This window comes from Haliotis rufescens, unplaced genomic scaffold (genome assembly GCF_023055435.1).
Source record: "Haliotis rufescens isolate VD_foot unplaced genomic scaffold, xgHalRufe1.0.p SCAF_19, whole genome shotgun sequence".
Classification (NCBI taxonomy): Eukaryota; Metazoa; Mollusca; class Gastropoda; order Lepetellida; family Haliotidae; genus Haliotis; species Haliotis rufescens.
In genome coordinates, this window is record NW_025963879.1 from 21,740,175 (window position 1) to 21,755,312 (window position 15,138).

The window sequence follows — 15,138 nt, forward strand, 5'->3', positions numbered from 1 at the left end:
CAGTGTGATGCACGCACGGCAGTAATAATCTCTGTTATATCCATACTATATCGAAAACCGTGCCCTGGGGCTAACAGGAACAACGTAACGACAACAATGATACGCTGGTATTGTTGTAATGGTATGTTCAATTGGGTTTCACGTCGCGTCCAAGATTATTGCACTTATATAGCGACGTGCATATACGTGCGTGTGTGTGTTTGTTTGTGGCTGCTTCTACTAGTCCGAACTGATGCCGATTTTTTATATTTAGAGTTTCACGGTAGAGGTAGGTCGCCAACAATCTGGTGAGGTGAGGTGAGGTGAGGTGAGGTGAGGTGAGGTGAGGTGAGGTGAAATGGGGTTTAACGTAGCGTCCAAGATTACTTAGCGACGTGCTTGCACGTGTGTGCGTGTCTGCTTGTACTAGCCGACTAATGTCGATTTTATAGTGCTAGTTCACTGAGATAAGCATGCCAGAGTTTATCATGAGGTGAGGTGAGGTGAGGTGAGGTGAAATGGGGTTTAACGTAGCGTCCAAGATTACTTAGCGACGTGCTTGCACGTGTGTGCGTGTCTGCTTGTACTAGCCGACTAATGTCGATTTTATAGTGCTAGTTCACTGAGATAAGCATGCCAGAGTTTATCATGAGGTGAGGTGAGGTGAGGTGAGGTGAAATGGGGTTTAACGTCGCGTCCAAGATTATGGCCCTTATATAGCGACGTGCATGTACGCGTGTGTGTTTGTGTGGCTGCTTGTACTAGCCCGGACTGATGCCGATTTATAGTGCTGACACACTGAGATACCATGTTTTACACGAATACCCCACTCAGAAACAGATTACTCCGACCCGACCAGTGCTTGTTATGGCCCCTTAATGCCGAGCGCCAGGCAGGGTAACAACAAGTACCATCTTTTAACGTCTTTTGCTATGACACGGCCGGAGATCCGCTCTCCGGGCGGACGCTCTACCACTAGACCACGGAGGCTGTCTTTCGGCTTTGATGACAATCCGTGACACAGCTGAGGCCCAAAGTTACTTTAACCCAACCTTCCATATATATATAACAATATATAACGACCCTCGGTAAAAGGCAAACATCCTATCATGTCTTCGATCACTCAAAGTGCACCTGATAACACAAGAGCACCCAAAGCAGTCTTTGGTTTAACAAATTCTTTCATAAAATTCAACTCTCAGGCAGTATACAGATAAACTTAGCTAAGAGTAAATTAATCCTTTTGTAGGCGAGCGCTTTCAACGTCTCGTCGGAGCTGAAAGCGCTGGCCTAAAAAAGGATTGAATTACTCCAAGCTTTTATGTTATCCGAGAGTTGAATATTATGAAAGGTTTTATCTATCTACCTATCTTTCTATCTACTGTGATGTATGTCTGTAGTTTCACTGCCCAAGAGAAAACGTTCCAGCTGTTTTCTGAATATATGGAGCATCGAGCAAATGGGTGAGGTGAAATGGGGTTTAACATAGCGTCCAAGATTACTTAGCGACGTGCTTGCACGTGTGTGCGTGTCTGCTTGTACTAGCCGACTAATGTCGATTGTATAGTGCTAGCTCACTGAGCTAAGCATGCCACAGTTTATCATGAGTCGAGGTGAGGTGAGGTGAGGTGAGGTGAGGTGAAACTGGGGTTAACGTCGCGTCCAAGATTATTGCACTTATATAGCTACGTGCATGTACGTGTGTGTGTTTGTGTGGCTGCTTGTACTAGTCCGGACTGATGCCGATTTATAGTGCTGACTCACTGAGATACCATGCCGTAGTTTGGTATCCCATGAATACCCCACTCAGACACAGTGTACTGACTCCGAGCCGACCAGTCCTTGTTTTAGCCCCTTAATGCCGAGCGCCAGAAAGGGTAACAACAAATACATTCAATCTTTTAACGTCTTTTGGTATGACGAGGTCGGGGATCGAACCCCGGACCTTCCACTCTCCGGGCGGACGCTCTACCACTAGACCACGGAGGCGGTCAGTTTATCATGAATAACCTACTCAGACAACTATACTCCTAGACAACTAGTCCTTCTTTTACCCCTTAATGCCGAGCGTCAGGCAGGGTAAAAACAAGTACCATCTTTTAACGACTTATAGTTCGAGGCGGCCGGACATCGAACCCCGGACCTTCAGCCCCCCGGACAGACGCGGTACCACTAGACCACGGAGACGGCCCATCGATCAGATGACACAATCACCATACTGATAAGCATGTACCTTTTGCTGTGTCTACTGTATGTCATTAATGATATAAAAAGAGTCTGTATCCATCAATTGTCTTTGCCTGTCTGTTTCGGAGGAAGCATTTGAATTGCTGATATATATGTTTAAGAACGCATTCTTGTCAGTTCAAAAATGAATTACTCAATCACGAAATATTTAAATAACCAGACATCAAACCGAGCAAGAGAGGACATTGAGCAGATGTATGCGAGCATCCGGTAGCAGTCTTACCCCACTTTCCAAACAAGATAACATGGCAATACCACGAGCTAACAAGGTAATGCTAGTCGCTTGTATTACCCGTTTTTGTATCTGTTGCTGACTCAGGGGCGTAATATGGATCGTGCATAAATATATACAGTTGCAGCAGTGTACTTCTGAACAAGGATGTGTTCACGTAAGCACTGGTGTGTGTATTGTAACCTAATCTCTCCAAAGACTCGAGACTGTCTGGAGAGGACGCTTCTTGCCACTGTGGATTCCTTGTGTGATAAGATCTATTATCTGAGCCGTGGATATCCCCAACCATTTGACATTCGCTGCGTTACGCACAATGTCCATCCCGAAGTCCGACAAGCCGGACTGAACAAATGTATCAGACATGATGCCGCATAGAACAGAATGTCCAAGGGCCATTAAAGGCTTTCATTATTGTCCATCATTCCTCCTGCTAATGGACAACGTAGATTTGGCATCAGCTTCAGCAAAGGGTTGGTGGTCTGTAAGCGATACTCAGGGTTCCCGCTTTCATAATTACCTGTTTAGGCCGCTGTAGTTATGGGTAATCTTACGGAATCGAACATCGTCTGAATGAAACAAGGATAATTACCCGCAGGGTACATTCACGAATGGTGGTTTTCTGGAGATGTGTTCCTATTAATATAATGTACCTATCTCGTGGCATGTGGTAGTGACGTTTCTGTACCGAGTTGATGAGATTGGGGACAGTACAGTGATGGCCCTACGACAATCAACCACTTCCTACTTGGGCTGATTGAAGATTAGCGTTGATGTACTTGGTCAAGCGTTGATCACTGGAAGTGAGGTAGAAAGGGGTTTATCGTCACTTTCAAGGTTATTTCACTTAAATAACGACTTGCTTGCATGCACAAAAATACATTGTTACAATATGTTTATTTAATATTTAGTCTCTTGTTACAAATACCTAGTTTTACAGCTGCAGCTGTAAAAAATATCCAATTTCATACAACATCCCCCCCCCCCCCCCCCCCCCCAATCCTACACACACACCCCAGAATATCAAATGGTAAATGGTCGGTCCTTAACGGAAAATTTCATTGGAAATTTATCACAACAAAAAATCATATAAGGATTTGTAACCGTTAGATTTCCATTGATAGTGAGTGAGTGAGTTGGGTTTAACGCCGCTTTTAACAGTATTCCAGTTATATCGCGGCGTGTCAGCTTAATGTAGGAGGAAAGCCCGAAGTGATGCAGGTCTCAGACGTTTACCACTTCGGTGAAACCCACGAGCACGGGTATGGTGCTGACCCATTCATAGCTTATTTGATGAAGTTAACACGTAAAAAAACCAAAAACAAATCGAAACACAATGCTACCTTTGTGTTTTCTTTCTTTTACTTTCACGACAAGAGCGAATGTTCCGAGTTATCCTCATCGGCCAATGCCCGCTTGATTCCACTTACAATTAACAGTATGGTGGAAAGGGGGCTAATAGCTTATTAACCTTGTCAGTTAGCATCGTGAATCCGGGATCCCGCATTTCCTCCATAGTGTGATAATATCATCAGATCCTCAATAGCCGATATTCATCATATACACGTCTTGGTCCATTAAGGCGATGTAAATACATAGCGTCAATGCAAGAGAATAACCATTATCCGCCGACACAGATTTCATTTGGCGTAAAGGGCAAAATAGCTGTGAAAATTAAGCTTGAATGGACCACTGAAAATTGGTAATGACACCAGGTGTTCGCGAAGGATAAGCATGTCCTGCCCTACAAGAAGCACCCGCCATTCACACAATTCGGCAAAAAAGTATTTATTACCTATTTATAACCTGACGCTGCGACAGTGGCCTGTAATGAAACCAGACAATCAAGTGATCGATGGACTAGTAAATCCAGTAAAGCATGTACTGAGTTTGATTAAATTAATAAAGAACATATGTCAATTTTGAATTATGTCTCCTGTGCACAAGTGAAGATATTCTGCTGCTGATATGTAAAGAAAAGCGTTTAAGACATATATTCGTTTGCAACACGGTAAAGGCAGTTTTAATGTCTCGGCCCAAATGACACTGAGCTTATAGTGAAATTCAGTCCACCAGGAGTGAGTGAGTGAGGTTTTACGCCGCTTTTAGCAATATTCCAGCAATATCACGGCGGGGGACACCAGAAATGGGCTTCACACATTGTACCCATGTCGGGAATCGAACCCGGGTCTTCTGGCGTGACGAGCGAACGCTTTAACCACTAGGCTACCCGACCGCCCGGTCCACCAGCAGACACATCGACCCAGGTCAAGTAAATACATAACGTCAATGCAAGAAAATAACCAGTCTTGATTATCCAGATTCGACGTCATCAACAATCTGGGTCAGTGATGTCTGTGACTTCAGACCCGGGTCTGTGACAAGCATCCCTTTCCTGGTCTCGCAGCTTTCTTATGTGACATTAACACAAATCGTATTTTCAATGCAGTGTATTTTGTGAGTGAGTGATTTTTACGACATGTATACCCAACTCAGACTGACTCAGAGCCAACCCCTCAGAGCCGAGCGCCAGGCAGGGTAACAACACGTACCATCTTTTAACGTCTTTTGGTATGACGCGGCCGGGGATCGAACCCCTACCTTCCGCCTTCGGGCAGACGCTCTATCCACTAGATCACAGAGGCGGTCACAAGACGTATTATATTTGTACTTTATCTTATTACGTTGACGTATTGGATGGTGTATACGCCAGGGAAGACGTTTATCACAATATCAAAGGCAGTGGTGTTGCAATATCCTTTCTCAGTACCAAACGATTTCATCAAAGGAATATTACGAGTTTTTCATCCTAATAACACCATCTGTAATGGCAATTATAAAATGCCACATTTGGAAAAGTAAACATACTGTCAATAATGATGTTATTTATAACATCCATGTACAGTGATGAAATTAGCTTTTATGCGCATTTGCAAAGGCTCATATCACAACTATTCCAGCAGTTCGACTACAGCTTTGATGACGTATCATCTGATAGCTCCGTTCAGTTAGCATGTCACACAGCTGTCGGTATTATACGTGACTACATTTAATGGCAGCTGTCTCTTAATCAACGGACACGATTATGTCATAAATGTGTAGGTAAAAGCGACAATTCACTTTCCATGATCGTAAGTAATATCTACCAGAAGCAGACTCTGAGTCTATTGTAGGATTCTTACTATGCCATGAGCATGTGTGTCCATCAGTCACTATCAAATAGTGATGATGCTAGGTGTTCGCGAAAAGGTCAGCCTTTTTTGCCCAACCGGTGGCACCGTCACAAACACATGCAAAGGCAAGTCAAATGTTAACCTGAAAAATAGGAAATTGCATCGGATAAATTTTTGATGCGTCATATTTGAAAATATCTTCCACGTGTCTACCATAAAACATTTGAAAACTTTACTGAGGCATTGATTGGTGTAACGTTGGTTAAAAAACCCAGGAAACTTATGATACTCTTCGAAATCAGAAGGAGCATGCTCGGTTGTACCTCAAACGTTGTGGAATGTGGACACCAAACTTGAAGGCCGGAGTTGCTGGACTATCAACATAAACTCCTCAAAAAGCACTGGGCCGATGAAGCTGAAACTTAACAAACTGTTCCCACCAATAATGACATCTGATTTTGTTCAAGAGTTTCAAATCCGATAGACACCAAAAGCTGGGGCTGATGTTTAAGCTTAAAATTGATATTCTTTGCAATTGTCTACCAGGAGTAATGCTTAAAGTATAGAATATTGTCCAACCATATTGGTCTGAGAACATGTCAGACATGTGATGGACATTTGGTTCGACTGATATCTTTAATGTTGGATGTGGCCATTTGAACAACGTGAGTACCTTTCTTTTGCAATGGCGAAACAAAAGGCGTTAACTATCACCGTCGCATTGCAATTTTAATTGTTTGACGTCTTTTCTTAGATGAAGAGTTACTTGAGCACATCACATGATCAAGACCCTTTATCTCTGTGGTGGTTTACTAAATCTCAACCACCACATCCCCCTGCATGTCATCGATCCCAATTGCGTGGATCGATGCTCATGATATGAATCACTGGATTGTCTGGTCCAGACTCGATTATTTACAGACCGCCGTCATATAGCTGGAATATTGCTGAGTGCGGCGTTAAACAACAAACCAACCAACCAACCCTCTGCGGCCAAACCTGTAGACAGACTGAAGCTGCTGGAATATTCCAGGTATCTCCACAAACAAAGCTGACACGCCGTGGTACGTGGAGTAGTGTCCAAGCGGCGTTAACGCCAAATCTCACTCACTCCCTTCATCAACACATTGGCTCCTAATTTCGGGATGAGCCTCCACAGCGATGGAAATGTCACAGCTAAACCCCTTCCCTTAGTTACTCCATTACACAAGCTGACGTTGACAAAACATGCATGGTATCATATTTTCAAAATGTCGAACTGACTTTAAGCTTCCTTAATGGGCACATCTTATCCGAGCCTCGCTGGTGTGTTACTTTACCGTTAAGATTAGGTATGCCGTCAGCTTCCTCCATCAGTCTCTGTCAATGATTCATAACGAAAGGGCAACGAATTCTTGGATTCAACGGAAAGGGGTCAAAAGGACGCTACGAGTTGCTCCTTGTCAAGATGAAATTTGCTCTATCCTTGCAGTAACAGGAATCCAACGCGCCAGTTGAAAAGAAATGTTATGTGATATAATAGTGAGTGAGTTGTGTTTAACGCCTTATTGAGTTGTATTTCACAAATATCCCGGAAGGGAAGACCCCAAAATGGGCTTCACAGGTGATGCGCATGTTTGATATTAAACCCGGGCCTATGGCGTGACGTGCGAACGCTTTAACCACTAGAATGCCCCCAAACTCACTTGATTTTACTGTATGAAAGTCTCCAAAACAATATTTGGCACAAAAGGGATGGGTGACTATGGTGTTACGTCATAAGGTGACGGCGCGTGACTCGAAGAATTGACTCTACTACCTTTGAGAAATCGAACTAGGTCTTAGGTGTGACTAGCGAACACCTTGACCACTAGGCTATGAGTAAAGGATGACCCATCCATGTATATATCACAACGCAGCAATACAGTTTCGTATAATGTACCATCCATGTAGTTTTAATCCATATTCCTCTGGGGCGGTTGGGTAGCCTAGTGGTTAAAGCGTTCGCTTGTCACGCCGAAGACACCCCCTCCCCCCCGTTTTATTGCGGGAACATTGCTAAAAGCGGCGTAAAACCATACTCACTCACCAATATTTCTCTGTTTACTTAACACATTTGTAAGTTCATAAAATACTGGTAAGTGAGTGGTGGTTTTAAACCGACCTTAAACCGACCAGCAATATTACGGCGGGAACATCAGAGTTGGGACTCACGTACCGATATGAAAATCGAGCCCGGGCCTTCAGCGTGACGAACGAACGCTTTGACCACAAGGTTACCCCCAGCCGTTCATAATACACCAGAGACCCTTGTTCCACAGCCCCACGTGTGTATTCTCCGTCCTAGGCTAAGATATATGTCCCGAACGGTTACCGATTCATCCCGCATGAAAGCAGAAACCATGTATATACGTATGTGGATGTGAGTTAAGATGCTACTTACGGTATTGCCAAAGTAAGGTCTAATGGCAAGAAACGCCATCTCACAAACTTTCCACTGCACTAAGTCCTAAATGGCACTGTCGCGAGTATGATCCCCATCCGCATCAGTTGTTGATTTACTCTGAAGGTCTTCCATACACGGTGACACAAATGTACTCCTGCTGTAGCTGGTATTTGTGTGTCACTTAAATAACCCAGACAGCCTCTCATTGTTTCCTGCACACGCCGATTAAGGCGCAACATACTGGAGGCACAAAAACAGCGGGAAGCATAGAAGTGCCGACGGTCTTGTAATCTTTTAGTGCAAAAACCCCATTCTTTGGACCCTTCTTGAGCTTCTGAGTGGAAAATATATATAGTTTTCAATTTTCATATTATCTAAAAGCACGTGATGTATTTTGATGGGTCTCACGTTGGACAGTTTTGGAAGCTTTCGTTTACATTAGTTTTACATTTTGGACCGACCATGGGATTTTATCAACAACAAAACATTGTCAAAGAAAATGCTTGAAAAGAAATAAATTATGCTTCAGTCTGTGAATGAAATTTTCTGCCATAAAAATGCATTGTTTCAAGATGCCTTTCTAAAAAAATTGATTTAACATCAGAGTTTAAATTAAAACGTATATCCGGGTTTGCTGATGTAGTAGATACAAAACATGGTCTCCATCCAAAATGCCAGACCTCCCCACCCCGCCTCAAGAATATCAAATGGTCGGTATTATTTTAAGGTTCGCATTTTAATGAGGTTGGCAATAGTGAGGTTAGAGTGAGTGAGTGAGTATGGTTTTACGCCGCTTTTAGCAATATTCCAGCAATATCACGGCGGGGGACATCAGAAATGGACTTCACACGTTGTACCCATGTCGGAAATCGAACCCGGGTCTTCGGCGTGACGAGCGAACGCTTTAACCACTAGGCTACCCGACCGCCCCTCAGCTTTGGAAAACACATAACTGATATTCTACATGAACACATATGAAGCAAGCTTGATATTTCGCTCAGCCGCATTTAACGTGGACGTCAGGCTTGACGTCAGTGGCGTTATTGAAAACACCGTGCAAGAAAAACACTAGCCATTTACAACTAATAATAAACACCGGCGTCATTTGGCTGGAATTTTGCTGAGTCGTTAAACTAACAAACCAACAAAAATAATTATCAAACATCTAAAGATATTTCAACATCAATGTAACCAAATCTATTTCTCGAATGTCTGCCATAACGGTATAGAAAAAGTCAGTATGACCTTGAACTGAAATCCTCCCGGAGAGCCTAGTAGGTTTTTATCTACTGCCGTGCGCTCGGCATTAGTGGATAAAACAAGGACTGGACGGATCGGAGCCAGAATAATGTGTCTGAGTACGGTATCCATATTAAACTGAAGTATGGTGTCTTAGAGGGCTAGCACTATAAAACCGGCATAAATAGCTCTGAACGTTAAACACCGTTTCACCTCGCCTCACCTGAACGTAAATCCTCCACCTCACAACATGTTCTTGCTGATTGACACAGTGCGCCTCAGTGCGTTTATCATTAGTCAAAAGGACGCCATGTTGAAATTAAGGCAATACCACTGTCGCTATGTGGACTAATTGAATTACGACTGTGAATAATCATCTTCATCGTTTTAACAAACATGTCCAACTGAACATTTCAGAGACCGATCAACAAAGGTATCGTAGCTCTAAGATTTATCATAATTCCCATACTTTAACATGGACTTACGAAAGCCGTAGCATTAACATCGCTTTGTTGAATGGAGCCCAGATCATCAGTGCTAACATCTACTGTAAACATTTCTAAAATTAATCCTTATCATCTTAGTGAGTGCGTGTGGTTTTACACCGCTTTTAGCAATATTCAAGCAATAGCACAACAGGGGACACCAGAATTTCATTCACACATTGTACCCATGTCGGGAATCGAACCCGGGTTTTCGGCGTGACGAGCGAACGCTTTAACCACTAGGCTACCTGACCGCCCCCTCAATCATCTAAAACGTGAATCGTGATGAGAATGCATTCTTACAATCGGTTTTAAAGTATCTATGAACGAGTGAGTTTTGTTTAATGCCGCTTTGAACAGTATTCCAGTTACATCACGGCGTGTCGCCTTTATATTGGAGGAAGGCTCAAAGTATCAAGTCTCAGACGTTTACCACTTTGGTGAAACAACGATCACGGGTATGGTGCTGACAAACCAGAAAATATAATCCTGGCATAGCACGGCGTCATTTCCAAGAGGACAAAGTCTTCTTCATGGCATGACGTCACCAGAATGGTTTGCATTCATCTCCGTGGTATGATATCCCAGGAAAGTACGAAGTCTTGCCCATGGTATGATATCACGAGTATTGCACGGTGTTCTCTTCATGGTATGATATTACCGGGATAGCACGACATCCCCTCAATGGTAAGATGAACGGCGCGATGACTTATCCATCGTATGATATCACAGGATACAATGTTTTATCCATTGGGTGTTGTTTGTTTGTTTGTTGTTTAACGCAGCACTCAGCAATATGACGGCGGTCTGTAAATAATCGAGACTGGACCAGACGATCCAATGATTGGCATCATGAGCATCGATGTACCCAATTTGGATAAGATCACAAGCATCAGCCAAGTCAGGGAGCCTGACCACCCGATCCCGTAAGTCGCCTCTTACGACAAGCATGGTAGCCTTTTTCGGCAAGCATGGGTTGCTGAAGACCTATTGTAACCCGGATTTTCACGGGTCTATCCATTGGATGATGGGATGATATCACAGGATGGCACAATGTCATATCTATTGGAGGATAGCACAATGTCATATCCATGGGATGATATCACAGGATAGCACAATGTCATATCCATGGGACAATATCACAGGATAGCACAATGTCATATCCATGGGACAATATCACAGGATAGCACAATGTCATATCCATGGGACAATATCACAGGATAGCACAATGCCATATCCATGGGACAATATCACAGGATAGCACAATGCCATATCCATGGGACAATATCACAGGATAGCACAATGTCATATCCATGGGACAATATCACAGGATAGCACAATGTCATATCCATGGGACAATATCACAGGATAGCACAATGTCATATCCATGGGACAATATCACAGGATAGCACAATGCCATATCCATGGGAGGATATCACAGGGTACCACGTGGTTTTCTCAGAGAGATGATGCTGTTTTCAACATATTGCCGTCTCCATTCAAACCCTGCCAGTCTCACAAGTGACCTTGGGAAAGGTGACTCCAGTACTGATATGTACTGGCCGTGGTATCAACAGATAAGCAACACAAATTTTATCGTGCAGACGCCCATCGTTCTTACATAACAACCGTTACGGTTGACAGCTAATTACCTCCGCAGAATGAAAATATACCTATCAACCTTTTTAAATGAAATACGATATTTTGAATAAGCTAAACATCGCCTTCGGAGAATGATATTCCTCAGGGTCATCATGTATTCGGCTTGTTGACTAGAATCTGTATAAAAAACCTATTAAATCTTTCAAACTTTGCCACAGTGATTTATTGATATGTGCTAAGCCTATGCGCATCTTTGTTCGAAGTGGCTTGACGGAAAATATTTGCGAGACAATTACGATCCAGGAAATAATTATTAAATTATTAAAGGCGTTGAATTGATTCGTCATTCGTGTATGTATATGTATAATGTATATGTTGGTTGGTTGTTTAACGCCGCACTCATCAATATTCCAGCTGTATGACGGCGGTCTAATGTATAATGTATGTGTATGTATAATGTATAAGTATGTATATGCGTATATGTATATGTAATTGTGTATATGTATATTCATATATGTATATGTATACATGTTTCTGTGTATATGTGCAAATATATAAAAATCATGCATATGAATATGTATGTACATGTATATGTGTATATAAGTATATAAGTACATGTATCATAGGTATGAATTTGCGTGGCCCCTGAAGACAATTTATTATCAATCACATCACGGGAAATGATGATACCAATAAGATTCAGGAATCACAATTGTTGCCTTTTTCACGCATTGTGGTTTCATTTAGTTTGATTCGTGGTCTGTTGATGTTAATCAATGTTCACATGATCGTCCTGCGATGGTTTACCTGCTCCAAGGTCGATCCCACCGCTATGTAGTTGTTTTTAGCCGACAATGACTCAGTACACTGATTGTCAAGCCGTTTATGTGTGGATGTATATTTGTATATGAGGACCGTCCTTCCTGTGTTGTTTTTGAAACGCCGCACGCAGCAATATAACAGCTATATATCCAGTGATTGATATTGTGAGCATTGATCCACGCCGTCGGGGTACGATGACACAACCACGTCTCCCAGCCTGATCACTAGATCCTTTTGGGCGCCTCTTACGATCAGCATAGGTTGTTGGGTATCAGTCCTAACTCGAACACCCACGGAGACATCGTGGCATTCAAACACTCTCTCTCACTCACTCACTCACTCACGTACGCACGCACGCACGCACGCACGCACGCACGCACGCACGCACGCACGCACGCACGCACTCACTCACTCACTCACTCACGCACGCACGCACGCACGCACGCACTCACTCACGCACTCACTCACTCACTCACTCACGTACGCACCCACGTTCGCACGCACGCACGCACGCACGCACGCACGCACTCACTCACGCACGCACGCACGCACGCACTCACTCACGCACGCACTCACTCACTCACTCACTCACGCAGGCACGCACGCACGCATGCACGCATGCACGCACGCACGCCACCTTAAAAACGTAAATTGTTAAAGGCGGGGTTAATTCAATAGCCCGTCCTGCTCTAAAACAACTAGGAAATTGAGAAATAATAGTGAGTGAGTGCAGGTTTATACCGCTTTCGGCAACATTCCAGCAATATCACGGCGGGGTATCAGAAATGGGCTTCATACATTGTATCCATGCGGGGAATCGAACCCGGGTCTTTGGCGTAACCAACGAATCTATAACCACTAGGCTACCCCAGCGCCCCCTGAAAAAAAATAACACTGGTATTTCATACATGGCTAGCGTGTGCCTTGTTACAAAGCTGACCCATGCTTGTCGTAAGACAACCGCTGACTTGGTTGATGCATGTCATCGTATCACAATTGCGGGGATCGATGCGCATGATGTCAATAACTGACTGTCTGGCCCAGACTCGATTAGTTACATACCGCCGACATATCGAATATTGCTGAGTTTGACCTTGAACGACAATCATACAAAGAAGAAAGATATTAAATCACGCCACGTACGATATGGGAAACATGTAGCTTTGCGTTCAGTATTCTAAAAATGATCAAATTGTTTTATTGAATAAGCTGGAAAAATATGAAACAAATTTGAAAGTTGAAAAGTAAAAAATGAAGGTTTATAATTTGAAATTTTGTTCAACATTGGTCAATGTGTTTGCCAAAAGCAAAACAGTTAATAAAAACGTGTTCAATCAGAACCTGAAAGTGGTTTCAGAATCACAAACGAATCACCCCAAGCCACCATAAGAATGTATTTTCCATTTGATTAGATTTTTTGGGTTGTAAACATCCCGTTTGCGTTTTGTAAACGGAAATGAAGTTGCAGTTCTTACATATAAATGACATCAACATCAAACAGTCTATGATATTGGACATTTTTAAAGTGGACCTTGAACCGTCTTGCATTTTGACAATTAAATGTTTAATATAAATTTCATAACTTCGGGTTAACTTCCTATATTCTGCAATCCAGGCCAGTCGTTTATGTTGCCAAGGAGGATGGAGGGTGTGTGTATGGATGGAGGGAGGGGGGGGGGGGGGGGGGGGGGGGGGCGTGCACTGAGGCCCATAATATAATCGGGGCGAACCAAGATTCGAACCCACAATCATAGGTTTCTGGCGTACCTAAGCGAATCGCGGCGAGTCAGGGGACTGGGCCACCGTGCCCCCCGCGACTGTACGAGTAGGTCAGTCATGAGTGCGACTGAACGAGTAGGTCAGTCATGAGTGCGACTGTACGAGTGGGTCAGTCATGAGTGCGACTGTACGAGTAGGTCAGTCATGAGTGCGACTGTACGAGTAGGTCAGTCATGAGTGCGACTGTTCGAGTAGGTCAGTCATGAGTGCGACTGTACGAGTAGGTCAGTCATCAGTGCGACAGTACGAGAAGGTCAGTCATCAGTGCGGCTGCACGAGTAGGTCAGTCATCAGTGAGTTAGGTAGTAGGCAATCTTCTGCAAGAATCAAAGCGCGGACACCAAGAATGAGCTTGCGTGGGGTCCATTTTGGGGGTCGAACTTGGACTTTCGGTGGGTGATTCTGTATACAATGACTTTTTGTACTCTATTGTATGGCCTTGACCTAGGTCGTAGTACTAGTACTATGCGTAGTACTATTTCCTCCAATGGACAAAGGAGTGACGGGTTGTCTATGATCTACTATCATACTGTTATAGATGACACGATGTTAGTCATTAAAAGCAAAGTAATTTATAAGTAATCTCAGACCATTTTAAGATCCCGACTATATCATAAACTTAAAGGAATGAATCACTATCAGTTAGTAGTGATACCAGGTGTTCGCGGGCGTATCCTGCCCTCCGGCAAATCAATCGTTCCCCCGAAAGAAAACGGGAACATATTGGACAAGTCAAAATAGGAAATTGCCTTCAACCTCAGTTTTGTGACTGATGTGTCAAATTTGGCAATGTCCTCCACATGTCTACCATAAATGTTTTTGAAAGCTTTACCGAGGCTGTATGGCGCTCTTTGAAATCTTTGTTGAAATATCACGTTAGATTGTATTGTAAACTTAGACACCACAGGCTTGAACTTCTGGAATACTCCCCCAACAATAGGGGAAGTTGACGATTGGAAAGTTGAAGTCATCCCTCTTGTCATCCATCCTGTCTTGTGAACAATGTTTATTTCTTGCCTCTTCATCAGCCACAACGTCATGTTTCTTGTAACCGCTTGTCAAAGATGCTGTATTATCTTGCGCTATGCTAAACTCATCATACGCAATATATCATCTGGCATACCTCTTTCCGCCCCACAACGCACCGCAGGGGAACCA

General features: G+C 43.4%; 1 protein-coding gene across 2 annotated transcripts in view; it reads left to right on the forward strand.

Annotated features, from left to right (window-relative positions):
• The window catches only part of LOC124135293 (probable G-protein coupled receptor CG31760), a 288,076-nt gene that overhangs the window by 102,515 nt on the left and 170,423 nt on the right, over nucleotides 1-15,138 (forward strand). The window lies entirely within an intron of this gene.